The sequence below is a fragment of the Pelophylax lessonae genome (assembly GCF_965119305.1).
Source record: "Pelophylax lessonae genome assembly, chromosome: 6".
NCBI lineage: Eukaryota > Metazoa > Chordata > Amphibia > Anura > Ranidae > Pelophylax > Pelophylax lessonae.
The window spans coordinates 87,287,876-87,304,782 of NC_138773.1; the positions used below are offsets into that span (position 1 = coordinate 87,287,876).

General features: G+C 41.7%; 1 protein-coding gene across 4 annotated transcripts in view; it reads right to left on the reverse strand.

Annotated features, from left to right (window-relative positions):
• The window catches only part of ELFN1 (extracellular leucine rich repeat and fibronectin type III domain containing 1), an 895,638-nt gene that overhangs the window by 643,223 nt on the left and 235,508 nt on the right, over positions 1–16,907 (reverse strand). For all 4 annotated transcript variants that reach the window (XM_082260827.1, XM_082260824.1, XM_082260825.1 and 1 more), the window contains exon 3: positions 13,848–13,908. The gene's annotated coding sequence lies outside the window, so the exon portion shown is untranslated. The remainder of the gene's footprint in view (positions 1–13,847; positions 13,909–16,907) is intronic.

The following is a 16,907-nucleotide window of genomic DNA, read 5'->3' on the forward strand; positions in this document are numbered from 1 at the left end:
CCTCACTCTCTGTCTCAGGCTCAGGCTCCCATCTATGGTCTTCCGTTGGCAGGAAAATATCCAGACAGGAGTGATCTCCCTTTAACTGCCTTAATACCAAGAGAAAGAACTTTCCCAAACAGGTTAAAAAAAATTAGCTAAATCTCTATTCCTCCTACTGTACAGTGTCTATTGACGTCTGCAGTATAAGGAATCTATTCGTCCTATTATTTTGGCTGCCATCTCAAACTACAACTGCCAGGAGTCTCAGCATGCTGCATAGAAGTCTATGGGCTTGCTCTCCTAGCAAAACAGCAGTTTCTCAGTGGAGTGAGAGAAGAACAAATAGCAAAATCTCCTTCTCTATATTATTGTAACCTAGCACCTGGCTACACTTATATGGAGCCAAAGCATGCTCAAAAAAGTAGGCTTGGGCTAGCTATCAGGGACTTCGAGCAATTGCCAGAGCAGCTGATGTTTTTAGCAGGTGCTCTAGGTTGATGTAGAACCCACATTGATCTCTTTGCTTACCTGATTCTGGTCCAAACTTAACATTTTCAAGAGCCTCTTTGGTGTAGTTACACTTATATAGTAGTTTCCCCCAGCCTCCCTTCTAGATGACAGAGCCTCTTGTAAAACATTTTCCCCAGACCCATGCATGGCAGTGTGTGTTTGGATCCATGCACCCGCTCCTACCCTCATGTCAAATTCTTACATGCAGCTGTGCTTGTGAAGCCACCATGTCTGCATTACCTGCGTGTAGCCTGGGGCAGATGCAGGAACAATGAGAAAGGGAGCCTGCATACAGGATGGGTGTCAGTGCCCATCTGAATGAAGCCTCTGGATGAGCTTGTAATTGGAAGTCCATAGGATTAAATAGGATTGCAGAGCATATGTGGGGGCCTGGTCTGATCAGGAAGAATTTCGACACATCAGTGTGCGCATTACTGCGGACCCGGTTTGCGCTGTGAAGGAAAACGTGCCGATAAAACATAAATGAGGCACTGCCCTTTTTACTTTTTTTCAACTTTATTGAATTGTCACAAGGTTACATTTCAATCATCTAAATTTACCGCAGCAGGCTGGGATGCGGTGTACTGTCCTACCCTGTTTCCCCGAAAATAAGACTTATATACATTTTTGCTCCCAAAGATGCGCTAGGTTTTATTTTCAGGGGATGTCTTATTTTTCCATGAAGAAGAATATGGTACACATTTATTGTTGAAAAAAAAAAAAAGGAAATGTATTACCTGTATACGGTACAGTAGTAATTGTCATCACAAACAAGCAAATTACATCCTCCTGTGTCATTTTGATTTCCCCTTCTGATCCTCCTGTGTCATTTTAAGTGATCCCACTCCCCCCACCCCTGTGCCAGTGAACACCTTCACCTGACATCCACCCCAACCCCTTTATCAGACATTTCCCCCCTACCTCAGTCACCCCTGTGTGTCCACACAATGTGCCCGACTCCTGCCCCGCGCGACTCACTGTCTAATTGTGATTCAGCCAGACTCCGTCAGGGCAGAGAGAACAGCAGGCGGCAGCTTGTCCTGGCAGTAGAGCGGGCTCTCTTATTAAATGAGACCTCGCACTTCCTGTCTGCTCCAGCTGCGCTGCGCTGCGGGCAACAGTGAGCTGCGCGGCGGCGCCCGCCGCTACGCTCCAGAGTCCACGGTAGCTTCAGGGGCCTTATTATCGGGGAGACCTTATGTTCGGGGAGGCTTTATTATCGTGGACGTCTTATTTTCAGGGGGATGCCTTATATTTCAGCAAGAGGCAAAACTGTAAGTAGGTCTTATTTTTGGGGGATATCTTACTTTCGGGGGAAACAGGGTAGTGCATGTCCTACTTTTTTCAGCAGACACAACTTCAGCATAGTTGTGTGAACTTAATTCATTGAAATCAAGGCAAATGTCCCTGTCTATGCAATGAGACTGTGTTGGGCAAGACTGCCCAGCGCACTCCAAAGCACACCAGAGTAGCTCTGAGGAAGAGGCTGAGCCTCGAAACGTGTCAGCTGTCATCTCATTGGATTATGGACTTTCATAGGGACTATTCCCGACACTGGAGCAACTGAGCTTGTTATGATCACTTTTACACCTGTGTTTGTGAGTAGCCATTTTATATGTTGCATAAATAAAGCCTATTATTGAGGATAATGCGCTAGGTTGATGCGCCCTTTCTTTGTTTCTTTTTGTCTGTAACCATAGTTGTCCCCCTAGGTTAGGACTACAGAGACAACATACTGTCGTCCTTTCCATAACATAGAGAATGGTTTCTGTAGTCTTCTGAGAAAATAACTGATAATAATGCACAAGCAAAGGGCACGGGAAGTTATCAGCTTGCATTATTTTTGGCAAGTTTTGGCACTTATTAAACATATACAGTATAACAAAATACTTTCATAGGTAGATCTAACAGACCAGGAGGAAGCAAATAAGAGAGGTTCATTGTTAGGGTCTACATACCCTATAAAATCTGTTTTCTATATACAGTTATAATTAAAAATATATATTTTTTTACTGAAATTCCCCTTTAAGGGAATGCACGTGTTTCCTGCTTCCTTAAATAGCAGTAGCAGGGCTGATAATGAAAAGTGAAGGTGTTTCACCGCTAAGCTCTTCTCTAGATGATTTTATTTGTTGATGGCTGAAGCACTGAAAACGATGAGAGATACAGACTCGAGAGCCATAGCCTGGTCTCACAGGACTCTTCTGCAAGGGGAAATGTATGAAATATTAAACACAGGTTTTTCATTATATCACAGGATTCATTTCACAGTTAAAAAAAAAAAAAACACCGGCACAAGAAAGCTGAAAATAAAATTGCAGGCAGCCGTCTGGCATGAAGTTCTCTGAAGCACGGAGCTCACTTGAAAGGTGAAGCCAGCTCACTTAGTCCCTTTAAACCAGCATCCTCATAAGCAGGAATAATAGGCGGGAATAAGAGTCATAGGCAGACAGAAAGGAAAATGTCAATTGGAACACTGTGTGAACTTCCGCCAAAAGAATATATTATCATAGCTTTTGATCATGGTCGCGGAGAGAGAAGAAAAAGGCCATTGGTTAGTGAGCACTACTCAGACTTCTTTAAACCAAACATGTCACTATTCCCAAATCCCCAGAAATAACCTTTCAAATGAAGACGTGCCACTACCAGGTTCTGATTACTGCCTAGGACTTGTCAATCTGCTGCTGCAGGACACCCCAAGAGTCCTCAGTACCCCAGAGTTACAGATCTAAGAAACTTCCCAGAAACAAAGAACGTGTCACTGCATCCCACATAACAATGCACGCTCCTCTTAATTATGTATACCTATACACCGGATGTATTGTGAAGGGGTTCTTTTGGGGGGGCACTTGCATTGTAAGGGGGTTCTATTGGGGGGGATGTATTGTGAAGGGGTTCTATTGGGGGGGCACTTGCATTGTAAGGGGGTTTTATTGGGGGGGATGTATTGTGATGGGGTTCTATTGGGGGGGCTGTATTGTGAAGGGGTTCTATTGGGGGGGCACTTGCATTGTAAGGGGGTTTTATTGGGGGGGATGTATTGTGAAGGGGTTCTATTGGGGGGGGCTGTATTGTGAAGGGGTTCTATTGGGGGGGCACTTGCATTGTAAGGGGGTTCTATTGGGGGGGTGTATTGTAAAGGGGTTCTATGGGGGGGCTTTGTATTGTAAAGGGGTTCTATTGGCGGGGGCTTTGTATTGTAAAGGGGTTCTATTGGGCGGGTTTGTATTGTAAAGGGGTTCTATTGCGGGGGTTGTATTGCAAAGGGGTTCTATTGGGGGGTTGTATTGTAAAGGGGTTCTATTGGGGGGGTCCAGAGGTACGGGGGCTGTGTAATGTAAAGTGGTCCAGAGGTACGGGGGCTGTGTAATGTAAAGGGGTCCAGGGGTACGGGAGCTGTGTAATGTAAAGGGGTACAGGGGCTGTGTAATGTAAAGGGGTCCAGGGGTACAGGGGCTGTGTAATGTGAAGGGGTACAGGGGCTGTGTAATGTGAAGGGGTCCAGGGGTACGGGGGCTGTGTAATGTGAAGGGGTCCAGGGGTACGGGGGCTGTGTAATGTGAAGGGGTCCAGGGGTACGGGGGCTGTGTAATGTAAAGGGGTCTGGGGCTGTGTAATGTAAAGGGGGCCTTCCTACATTTTGCTGCAGTGCGTGGAGGCGCTACACGTGACACTTCAATGATCGGTTTGTCGCCTGCACGCCTGGGGGGGGTGCCAGATATAGGATCCGCCCCGGGTGCCAAATGCTCTAGGTACGCCCCTGCACCGCATGTACCTTAACGTTGGAATTGCCATAATGCAGAAGTGCCTGGGGGTCCTGGGATGCCCTGCAGAAACAATTCCACAAGCCAAGGATCTGAACCTAAATGTAAGAGGTCAAAGAGAGCACCAGATGAAAAAGCCCAAAGTCTTTATTGTTCAACAGGTTACAACAAGCAGGGCATAGGACAGCCAGTATGTTTGGGGAAACCAGTAACCAGATGAATATTAAAGACTTTGGACTCCTAAGGACTCTTCATTTGGCGCACTTTTTGACCTATTACACTTGTATTTTTCAACTGGGGTGAATGACTTCTCTTGACGTAATCTCTGTCGTTGTGGTGAGCTGCCGAACACAGGTTCAATTTGGCTCAAGTAATGACTTTGTCCACACTTTAATAACTTGCGAAGATCCAGGTTTAGTGCCCTTCTACCACTACCTTAGGGATCAGATCCTGGCATTAATGTTAATTGGTTAACCACTTGACCTTCAGAAGATTTACCCCTTTCATGAGCTGGACATTTTTTGCGATGCAGCACTACATTACTTTAACTGACAATTGGGCAGCTGTGCAATGCTGTACCCCCCCCCCCCCCCCAAAAAAAAAAATGATGTCCTTTTCTCCCCACAAATAGAACTTTCTTTTGGTGGTATTTGATCACCTGTGCTGTTTTCATTTTTTTTTTTTTTTTTTTTGCGCTAAAAAGAAAAAACAAAATTTTTACATTCTACTAAAAAACATCAAATAAAAAAATGTAAAAATAAATATTCTGCTACATATTTTTGGTAAAAAAAATCCTAATAAGCGTATATATTGATTGGTTTGCGCAAAAGTTATAGCATCTACAAATGATGGGATATTTTTATGGAATTTTGATTTCTCTTTTTACTAGTAATGGTGCTGATCAGTAACTTATATGTCGACAGTGAGATTGTGGTGGACAAATCGGGCACTAAATGACACTTTTGAAATTTTTTGGGGACCAGTGACACTAATACAGTGATCAGTGCTAAAAATATGCACTGCCACTGTTAACACTGACTGGGAAGGGGTTAACATCAGGGGCAAGCAAAGGGTTAACTGTGTGCTTAGTAAGTGCCTGTGTACTTTGGGAGGTGTTTTTACTAGGGGAAGGCATTGATCCATGTTCCTGCTTTGCAGGAACACAGGATCAATGCCTTCCCTACCCAATGCCTTCCCTATTGACAGAACTGCGATCTGCCCTGTTTACATAGGCAGATCGCCATTCTGGCTGTCTGCCTAATGATCGTCAGGTGCCATCGAGTGGATGGTACCTGCAGATCAGTTCCCGCTATGTATAATCACAGTGGTAGAGGGTTGTTGGTGGCGCGCATGCCTGCCCAAGACCCAGAAATTGCAGGATCACGTATTAGGTACCTGATCCTGCGCAGCAGAGCCTACTTGTTGCCATATATATAAGTTATATGGTCGGCAAGTGATTAAAGGTTAGTTCTGGGCATTTGGGGATGGTGAAAAGAAAGGGCCCATGTAGATAGTGATGTTTTCCTGCATTTGATACATTTTTGAACCGCACTTCAAAAACGCAGGTCGGCACAATGATGTAGTGTGGATGACAGTTCTGAGGTTGCATTTTACCCACTTTTTATTGTCTTTCTTGGATGTAGCAGGTCATATTGAAACATATTTAAATACCAGGCGCACAGTGCAAGCACATGGTGTTTTTTTTTGCACTTTGCGTTCAAATGTATGCTCTAAATACAGAAAGCAAAGGGGAGTGTTTCAATTATAACTAGAAGTAAAACCTTTTTTTTGTTTGATATAAATAGTTATATTTGTATTGCCACTACAAGAGGAATAGAGAGGAAATCTCCCATTGGAGACACTAATTCTGGTGACCCCGGTGAAGGGACTTCCTCTCACTTCCTGTTTTGTCTATGGGACAGGAAGTGAAGAGAAAATTTAACAAATGGGGCAAAGACACTAAAAAAAAGCTGACATGGATTATTAACCCTCCCTTACGCTATTCAACATGAAAAAAAAAAGCTTTGCCTTTAGTTCTACTTGAAATGCAACAATCAGCATAAGCCTTAAAAAAAAGTCTAATTAATGTACAATAAACATTGGCTTTACTCTTTTCTGTTTTTTTTTTTTATTAAAGTTCTGACAGTAGCAATATAGGCTGTATATAGGCTAATCTGATACAGTAGGGCAAAGAGGAATATGGAAAGTGTAGTGACTCATAGTAACCCAAGGTGAAGAGGGATCTTAACATTGCATAAGCTTCAACCACACCAAAGCTTACATAGAGATTCTACTTTTTACTCCCACAGGTGCACAACTCAGAGTGGGAGCAAAGGGTAGATAGGCATAGGAAGTGGTGGTAGGGGATAGCATTTATTGAACCTGCTGCTTTGCACTTAGGTTGAATTGGACTTTTTCCTTTATAGATCACACAAATAACTCATATAGAAACAAAAGACCAAAAGCCAACATTACATTGCCATTGTATCTTTGCACCAACAAACCCAGTTGAACAGCCAAAGGGTACTCTAATAGTATTAAGCACACATTGTTTGCAGAGATGAACACAACCAGTGCTGTGTTGTTTTACACAAGAATATCATGAAGGAACATTTTTGCATTAGGTGAGTACTGATACAACTAAAGATAGGTCTTTTTTTCAGAGGGAACATGGCTGTGTGCAGTCCCGGCACCTCTAGCACTAAATGTATGTACTGACAAGGGTCATTGGGCCATTGCTGGAGGGTCTAGTGATGCTGGCTGTTGGTGGGTCTTCTGTTGCTGTGAAAGGGAGTGTTGTGTTTCTAGGGATCTATTGTTGATGTGGGGAATCTACTGTTGCAGGGAGAGTAGGGAGGGGGTCTAGTGTTGCTGGCTGCTGGGTTCTACTGTTGCTGGAGAGGATCTTTTGTTACTGGGGGGGGGGGGTAAATTCTTTCTGGGGGATCAAATGTCTATTTTTTCTGCATTCTTTGTTATAGTTGTTATCCTTACTGCGTTTTACTGCCTTTCTTGTTATCATTAACAAATTTCCAACAAATTACTTAGCATCACCAAATAATACTTGGTACTCTATTCTCTAAAAAGGGTGGTACTAGGAGGTGAGTAGGGGATGGAGATAAAGGATGGTGCTCTGAGATGGGTAGGGGTTGGAGACCAGGGACAGTGCTCTAAGGTGGGTAGGGGTTGGAGTCAAAGGAGGGTGCTCTGAGATGGGTAGGGGTTGGAGACCAGGGACAGTGCTCTAAGGTGGGTAGGGGTTGGAGTCAAAGGAGGGTGCTCTGAGATGGGTAGGGGTTGGAGACCAGGGACAGTGCTCTAAGGTGGGTAGGGGTTGAAGTCGAAGGAGGGTGCTCTGAGATGGGTAGGGGTTGGAGACCAGGGACGGTGCTCTGAGGTGGGTAGGGGATGGAGACAAGGGATGGTGCTCTGAGGTAGGTAGGGGTTGGAGACAAAGGAGGGTGCTCTGAGATGGGTAGGGGTTGGAGACCAGGGACGGTACTCTGAGGTGGTTAGAGGTTGGAGACAATGATTATTTTAAGGGGGAGTATCTGCACCTATTCTCTGAGAAATAAAAAAAGCCCTGGTTAAAGGTGATATACAAAGTAAAAACTGAAAGTAAAAAGACCATAGTGCGTGTTTTGCAGGGATATCACAATGTGAAGGTGCTTATATGCTTTAGCCATGATGGCAATTATTTCATATACTGCCTTTCAATGCATTTTGTATTGATAAATAACAATACTTACTCTACATTTTTTAAAACAGATCATGTCATATGGGTTTGTTAGCTTTTTCATAGCAAAAATCAACCAACACATTCTCCTCCATAACTGGGTAACTTGCTGATGATACAAGATTCACTGATTGTAGGGGTGCTTATGTTTTATTATTTTGATTTTGTTTGTGACATAACTGTACTTCCTGTTACACTCTGCATACTGTAACTCATTTTGTGCCATGGCCACTATTTTTTTTTCTTTGTATGTTTGCCCTTTTTATTCTTCTTTTCATTAAGAAAAAAATATGGAAAAAAAATCCACCTACACACATACCTCTAAAGCCAGAAAAAAAGGTTTGTGCCTAAGTAAGCCCAAATGTTTAAGGATAAAAAGCACTCTGTAAATACCAAAAGCAATTGCTTTTATTCAGGTAATATAATATTTTGGAGTCATGTTTAAAAACGAATCCTAAAAGGTCTTGAAATGTTGGATTACACGGTGAGTTCATTCGAATAAAATCAACTGAATTTTGCTATTCATGAAATGCTGGCTATTTTGCAGAATTAACTGGTCCTTTGTTTGGCACATGTGCCTTTCGTACCTTAGTAGCTATTTGTGGTGTTTAAATACAGAATCTGAACACATGCATTACTTATCTACTTTAAGCACACAAAAAAAAAAAAATCAAAATTTCCACGCATTCTCCAAATGAAGAATGCAGCACATGCCTTGAACATAAATGCAGTCTGTCTTTAGCAGATAACTAGGTCTTTGGTACAGCCAGTGGAAGAGATAGGGGCTATTGTTTCATGTTTTATCTTGCTTGACTTACATATTTTATTTATTATACATTTTTACATGAGTTTCCTAATTACATAGTAGTTATTATATATAAAAGCTAGTGATGGTTAGTTGCCCTAAACTGGATTCATTATGTAAAAGGGACATTCTTGCAAGGGCATTGATGTGCAGATTCTGGACACAGAGGTCAATTAGTTGGCAAGTACCTAAATAGAGATCAAACTTGAACACCAATCCCTAAATTGGATAGAGGGCCTTCAGCACCATTTATCACCCACATACTGTATAATGACATTTTAAAATCTCTCCCCAGCAATTTGACAACAATTTGCAACTTTAGTTGTATAACTCAGAGAATTGCCAACTGTCCCAAACTTTTTGGAACCAAAGTAAATAGGATTGGGTGTTTCCACAAATTTTTACACCTCCCATTATGCTCTTGGACTATCAACATCTGCATTCACAAGCTGAAAATTTGAGAACAATTCACACTTTCAACTGTATAACTTAAAAATTAACAACTGCCCCAATGTTTATGGCACCATGGTGATTGTATTATGTGATTAGGACAAGGTGTGTTCACAAACTTTATACCTCCATGCTTTTGGACAATTAACATCTGTCTTGACACATTCTTTGGTCATTGAATTAAAGTAGAGGCTCCACCCAAAAGGGGAATCTCTTCTTGTATGCCTCCTTCCCCCCTCCAGTGCCACATTTAGCACCTTGTGGGGGGGGAGGGTACCTGGTTTTGACAGGTACCCGCTCCCACTTCCTGTTGAGTTCAGCCCTAACTGCAGCCAGACCATTGAGAAAGTGCAGCTCGATTTGCACATGCATATGCAGTAGGAAACCGGCTCACCCTAAGCTGTCTAAAGTTCTGATGCCTCCTGGTAGGTTAGGGCTACACTCGGTCTGGCCTTAGGGCCGGGGTAGAAAAAGCCCATAGTGTATGTGCCCCTGGGGTGGCAGCCCAGGGGTGCCTTAATTCTCACTGGTGAGGGGCAGCTCGCCTTGAGTTTTTCGGCACCATGGTCACTGCACCTACGCACACTTTTTTAAGCACCTGCCTCTTGGGCAAGGCCTTTTGGCTTCGACCAGAGGAATTTTTATTCCGGTCGGAAGGCCTGCCTTTGTTTTTCACTTAGGCACTAATTCACTCCTCCACTTCCCCTTCCCCACCTTTTTGTTTGTGTGTTTTTTTTCTTTGTGGTGTGTCACTTCACTTTCACTCTTCTCTTCCTGCACGACGAGTACGGTGTGGGTCTCTGGGCCTACCTTGAAAGTCTTGGGAGGGGGTGGACATGGCCTTTTGGCTTAGTTCGCCCTCTCTCATGGGGGTCTCCCTTCGGGGGAGCCCCACCCAGTACTTGGGGTGGGCTGTTTCGGCAGTCCCCCTGGAGAACGGGGTTTGCCAGGTCTCGGCCAGGCAAACCATAGGAAGTACCTCAGTCCCTGTCAGGAGTCTTGCGCCCCGGGGGATCAAGGTATAGGTCCAACCTCTTCGGAGGCCAGACCATTTCGCACACCCTGTGCAGTTTTTGTGTGTTCACGTTTGCGTGTGTGCACTTTTTTATGCACCGGGTGCTAAGTCTTTTTTGAGTGTGATTTCACACGCTTCGGGCTTTAAAAAAAAAAAAATAGTAAAAGTCAGCAGCTACAGTACTTGTAGCTGCTGACTTTTAATTTTTTGGTGGGGCTGGAGCTCTGCTTTAAGTTGACAGAATTACCTATATAACTATAAATGTTAAGGTATCTTTCTAAAACTGCTTGGGTGAGCGGCAAAACATGTTATATATTACAGAACAGCAAGCCCAGTTGAATATGACTAATGAATACTACTAAGTTAACAAAAGGTGTTCTATGGGTGCATAAATATCCAAGTGTTAATGTAAACTCGCAAAGAAAGGGTGCAAATTATCTTCACAGCAATTTCTCCCCAGAACTGTACATTTCCTTCTAGTAATTCAGACCCAATGTCTTCTCTAGATATAGGTCAGCAGTGAACACAGTCGCTTGTGTTTTAAATCCAGGTGAACATACCAGTGATGTTATAAAAGAAAAACATATAAAATGATTTACAGCTCAAAATGTGCTAATTACGACTGAAGAGGTTTAAAGAATTTAAAAGTGTTTTATCTGTGACTCTTAGCTGTGCGCATGGAAATAATAATGAGGGCAGACAGTAGGTCGCTTACGGTTTACGAAATAGTGAGGAAAGTTAAATCATGACTTAGAGATGGAGAAGCAGGAAAAAGTCTCATATTTTCACACAGCAAAACATTTTGTAGAGTTTTTTTCAGGTAAAATAAACAGATTTAATTTGCATAGTGATAACCAGATATAGCCATATGCTTGCTTTTTGTAATAAAAAAAAAAAAAAACATGAAAGGGGCCGTCCTTTGGAAAAACTCAGTTACCTTATATTCCTGTAAGTGTCAAACTCTTTTATGATGCAACCAGGCTCCACATTTGCATCTCTCTCCTGCCATACCTTCTTAAATGCATTTAAGGTCAATTGTTAAAAGCAAGTATGACAAGCAAATGTGTGTACCTTCTATGAATAGAGGCTATACTGGCACAATGCTTTAGACTCTAAAGCATTGTGCCAGTATAGCCTCTATTCATAGAAGGTACACACATTTGCTTGTCATACTTGCTTTTAACAATTGACCTTAAATGCATTTAAGAAGGTATGGCAGGAGAGAGATGCAAATTTAGAGGGAGTATTTCTAGTGGGCCATGCAAGGTTGCTGAGGGTAAATAAGAGTGTTACAGTGAGACTTCTGGGTGTGTGGTCTTCACTTTTTTTGGATATGTGCTTAGAGAACTATATGAAGTGAATAGGGTTTAATACCTGCATCTGCAGTGAGAGTTTCCAGGGCATTATGGACCTCTAGCAGATCAGTAGAAATCTGTAAATCATGCAGGATTGTCATACTTGCTGTTAATAACTAGCCCAGATAGATTTTCACTGTGCATTGTCCACTGCTGTCTACTAAGCATGTATGCTGTTCAATCCCAAGTGCACAGATTGGTTTCCCTACATTGTATTTTACTGTTCAATCACAAGGGGAAAATAGATACTCACAACAGACATGGCTACAACATTTATGCTATTATAAACTAGACAAACTGAATACATTATGCATGAAGCGAAGGACCGATAGCACCCTATGACAGATCGAAAGCTTAATGTGAACCTGTGATTTGCCCATGCAAGGTCTGCTTTAGCCCCTCTATCAATAGCATACACTTTCCATCCTTTCACTTCCCTGTCACTCTGTTCATCCACTGGGAGCAAAAGGAAAGTCCTGTGTTGGCTACAAGCCACTAGAGTCATTCATTACATGGGGCTATGGGCCCCCTGTGCAACAGTTATGACTGGCCCAGTGCTGTCACATGGGGGGATCATATGCTTCTCTATATTTGGGGGTTCCAGGAATTACATTTGGCTCCTGGTGCCAAAGCAAATAAAGGAAAAGTGAGTAAAAGCTTCCTGTGGATTGGGGGTGTTAAAGCAAATCTGTTGCTTTGCTCTAATTTACTTTATAGCTAACCTCTCTTGAAAACAATATGGGTTGCACTTGCCTATTGCCTACTGAAAATGCTAGTTGTCAGGCTCTTAAAGAAGAACCGAACAGCTTACAAGCAAGCAGGCTAATAATCACAGAAGATACATGCAATAAAACCATACATACCTGCTTGCAGTGTTCTGTAGAATGTAAACCGAACAACACATGCACAGCTCAGTTTACAATTTCACTATGGTGCCTGTGTGCTGGGATGACTGAATTCCTGAACCTGCATGTGAGTTAAATCATCCTGCGGTGGCCAATGAAGATGGCCAAAAACTGCCACCAAGAAGCTGGAAAAAGAAGTCCCGGCATCAGGGAGGGACCTTGCAGACATTGGGCTATAACAGGGGTGGTAAGTATTTAAGGACTTTGGTTCTCCTTTAAGCTCATCCTCTGACTTCAATACTCAGTGGTCAGTGAAGTGTCAGGAATCCTTATACTTCTGGGTCAGCATGATAACCAGAGAACTAACATCTTAACAAGGATGACCCATCAATGGCACCCTCCAGTGATAAGTTCTTTATAAGCTGCCAGTATTTTTAGGAACAAACTCATAACAAGCTTCTGATTGGCTGCTCAATATAAACAAATTTACAAATTTGTCCGATGAGCTTTCCCTCTATAGTAAACCATTGCCTATATCAGTGTATTCTGATTGAAATTAGCTCAGATAGGGAAATCTGAGCAAGCTTAACTGTTCTGCTACCAAAATTCTAAGACAACATGCAGTCTACAGGTGGAAAAAATGCTAAATATAATCAAAATTAGACATGCATTTTAAAATTAAATGTACTGTAAATTCTCACATTGGAAAATTTGATAATTTTCACTTAACATACGTGTGTCTCTATACAAGAACATTTCATTATGTTACTAAGCAAAACATGGTGTAAACTGGCTCCAAGGAGGCTAAATCTAGACTCCCAGCCCCTGGTTCAGAGAGCAAGTAACAGTCCCTAGATTTGAGTGTCTACAGGTTTAACATGTAGTTTCAGCTCATCAATATAAATTGAATCAGTCTTTCTGAGTCCAATTGTTTCTGACAAAAAAGGCATTTTGTTCAAGACATTTGCTGCTTACTGCGGGGATCCAAAGAGGGGACCCTCTTCTGGAGGATTGCTCCCTTGCTGGCTAAATGCTGCAGAAGTGACACCTCCCTAGTTTGGCCAGCAATGGGACAACACCATAGGAGATTTCAAGTGTTCCGCTAGCTCTCTTTGAGATCCCGATGTTGATGAATTCCTGCCAGCCAAAGAATTGCTGGTGCAACCTAAGCCTGAGATTGAAGCATAAAAATGCTACAATGAACTATAGTAAAAAATACAACATATACAGTAGGTATTTAACAAAAGCAATTAGGCTCATGACAGGTTAATTCAAAGGCCAATGCATTTAAAAGCATCACACATTTCTTTTCACCATGTTATTATTTAGGCCACGTAAAATCAACCATTCTTTGCTAACAATATATTTAAAGTATATTGTTTTACCTTTTTAACCTGTTTCTTTCCTTTCCTTTGCTAACAGGCCCTCCAAATCACTTGACATTATCTGAAAAAGAATTAAAAAACAAGTTTAGAATTAAAGGATTTAAATTAAAATGGCAAACACACAAACTTTCAAGTAGCAGTTGCACACATTATGAACATTAAAGTGTTCACATATTTTAACAAGCAGTAAAGGAGTAGCAAAACAAGTTATTCATGACCTTTCTAGCTTCTTGCACTGTGAAGTAATTCATCCTCAAATATCACAACAAGGACTCTGAAGTCAGGTATTAATTTCTTAGAATCACCGGCTGCTTCTTTACATTGTTGACAGGCTGCAAAGATTCTGCAGCAATATAAGGTAATATGAAAAGAGGTAAAATCTTACTGCCTCTGTTTTGAACTTTGAAAATGATGTTCTTCACAATGCCTATAGCTACAGGGGTGAATGAGAACTGTACTGCTTGTTCAGAATAGGGAAATTTGTAACTGGTATTGGGATTACCCTAAAGGGATAGTTCACCTTTACCACAAAACTGCCTATACAGATAAGGGGCATCTGTAGATAAAAACAAACTGTGAAGCTCTTACTAAAGTTGAATAAAGCCCTTGCTTTAGGTGTAGGTCATTTGGATACCTCATGAAGCCTAATTTGAATACTCCCAGGACTTTGCAAAGTACTCCCAGGATGTTGCTAAGTGAGGCCTAGTCATCCCTGCTCACCACCACCACCACCACAGGAGTGAGCTCTCAAATGCTGAACTCAGAGCTACTGCACCCGGGGAGAGAAAGAGTATGTGAGAGGGTTTGAATCAGAGAAAGAGCTCATTCCTGTGATGGTGGAGGTGAGTAGTCACAACTAGGCCTCACTTAGCAACATCCTGGGAGTACTTAGCAACATCTTGGGAGAATTCCAGTCAGGCTTTATAAGGAATGTAAATGGCCCACACTTATAGCAAGGGTATTCTTCATCTTTAGTCAGAGCTGCACAGTTTATTTTAATCTACAAACATCTCTTACCTTCATAGGCAGTTTTTTTTGTCAAGGTGAACTATCCTTTAAAGCATAATGCATATCACATGTGTATAAAATAAAGTCATAAAGGTATAAACAGATGCATAACATTCAACAATTTTCTATTACCCTACTAGAGCAGCATGTCTAGGTTAAATGCTGATTTTGTCACTATCCTATCCGTGCCCAGGAACAGTCAAAAGCGTGTATTATCTCTCCTATACTATGTCCCATGGACATTTCAGATGGCACTCCATTTTGATATTTAAAGCTGTTGTCAAGTTTTGAACACATTAGTTATCATGTGAGAATAATCTTATATCTTATTGTTTTCAAGACTTCTAATATTCTCATTCATCCTCCCTAAAGTAATAGACTCTCCTAAGCCCAACTCCAGTTATTATGCTATCAGCCTGAAAATTGACTTTATATGGCCACCATGGTACCCTATTCCATTATAAATCCACCAAGCAAGCGTGTGTCCTTAATGGCTATATTTTGCCTAAATTGAATGCACTGGGTAGATTACATGTATCACAGGAAGAAAACTGTGCTTCCACGTTTTCAAGCTTCAGTACCCTGGTGTCAAGCCTAGCTGCCTTTAAAACCTCTGTTATTAAACCCTTCCATGTAATCCACAGAAACAGACAGCAGATGCAGAATGCCACTAGCTAGTTGTGTTGTGAATTGAACTGTCGGTTGTGGAGTTAAAGTTCAACCCTAGGTATTGAAGAAAAGCCACATGAATTATTGATTACTTCCAACTGCAAATCCACACATTTAATATCAGTAAAGAGGGTTAAAGTTTCAGACCACATTACTTTCACCCTTCAAAGCAGCCTCCAAGTCTGCTGTTTTTGCCTTAGATTACATTGTTCAGTGAAATATCACTCCAAAAAACAGTGTGGACTATCTGGTCAAAGTGCAACACGTCACTAGGATCCTCCAGTACCTGGCTTTTAACTAGATTACAGTACCTAGTTCAAAGTGGGAAGATAAATATCTAGCAAAATAAGTGACGTTTTATCTCTTGAATGCATGCAACAGATATGTCTGCTTTATGAGAGCTAACAAGTTCTAAGCACCAATGTTCTTATTTTAAAAAAAAAAAAAAAAATGCAACCAAACAAAAATTAGCTTTTAGTGAGCTATAGCAAGAAGAATAATTAAATATATGATCTGGTATGTATGGGTTGGTACCACCTCCTGCTTTGTGTTCTCTTTATTCAGGATGAGCTAATCTGGACAGGTATGTTCTGCCAAACTAAGTGGGGCAGTCTGGAAACCCCAAATTTAGTGCCTAACCTCTTTGAAGTCTATAGGAGGGCCAAGTAGATTTTGTTCTAGCCTTTTTCAAGGCTAATAGGCAAGATATTGTTGAAAAAAGGACATATGTAGCTGGGCTATTGCCATGGGGGACATGTACCCATACAAACAAAATTTTGTGAAAATGCCATTCAGTAGGGAGAGCGTCTTTTTGTTCAGCCTAAAGGACAACACTGGAAATACATAATCCTTTGAATGTCTATAAATCATTTAAATGTTTGAGGGATGCCTTAAAGATGAACACGGTGTTATGGAATAGTACAATGTAAATGGTGTGGGGGTTCACCTTAAAATTCAAATCAAGCCCCAGGAAAGCAGAAAAAGGTGGATAGTGAACATGCAGTTAACCCCTTCCTTCTCCTGGACCAAGCCAGGCCACATCCCCTATAACACTAAGGGGATAACTTGGATAGGGAGGGGCAAGCAAGTCATAAAGAGCACTTAGAAATAAGGGAAAAAGTACTACATGCACATTGTTTAATAGGGATCAGAACTGTAAAATAAAAAATTTTGATGATAGAACTTCTTTAAATCAAGTCCAGGGAACACGAGTCCTGAGAGAAGGATTCCCCCCCCCCCCCCCCAATAAAAAATGCTCTTCTGTTCTTCTCCAATTACAGGCTGTATTAGGTTAAGTGTTGGACCAGACTCTATTGCTTTAAAGAAGTGTAGTTTGGAAAGATGTCTGAGTCCTTGCTGTGCTGTCTGGTAGAGTTTCATGGG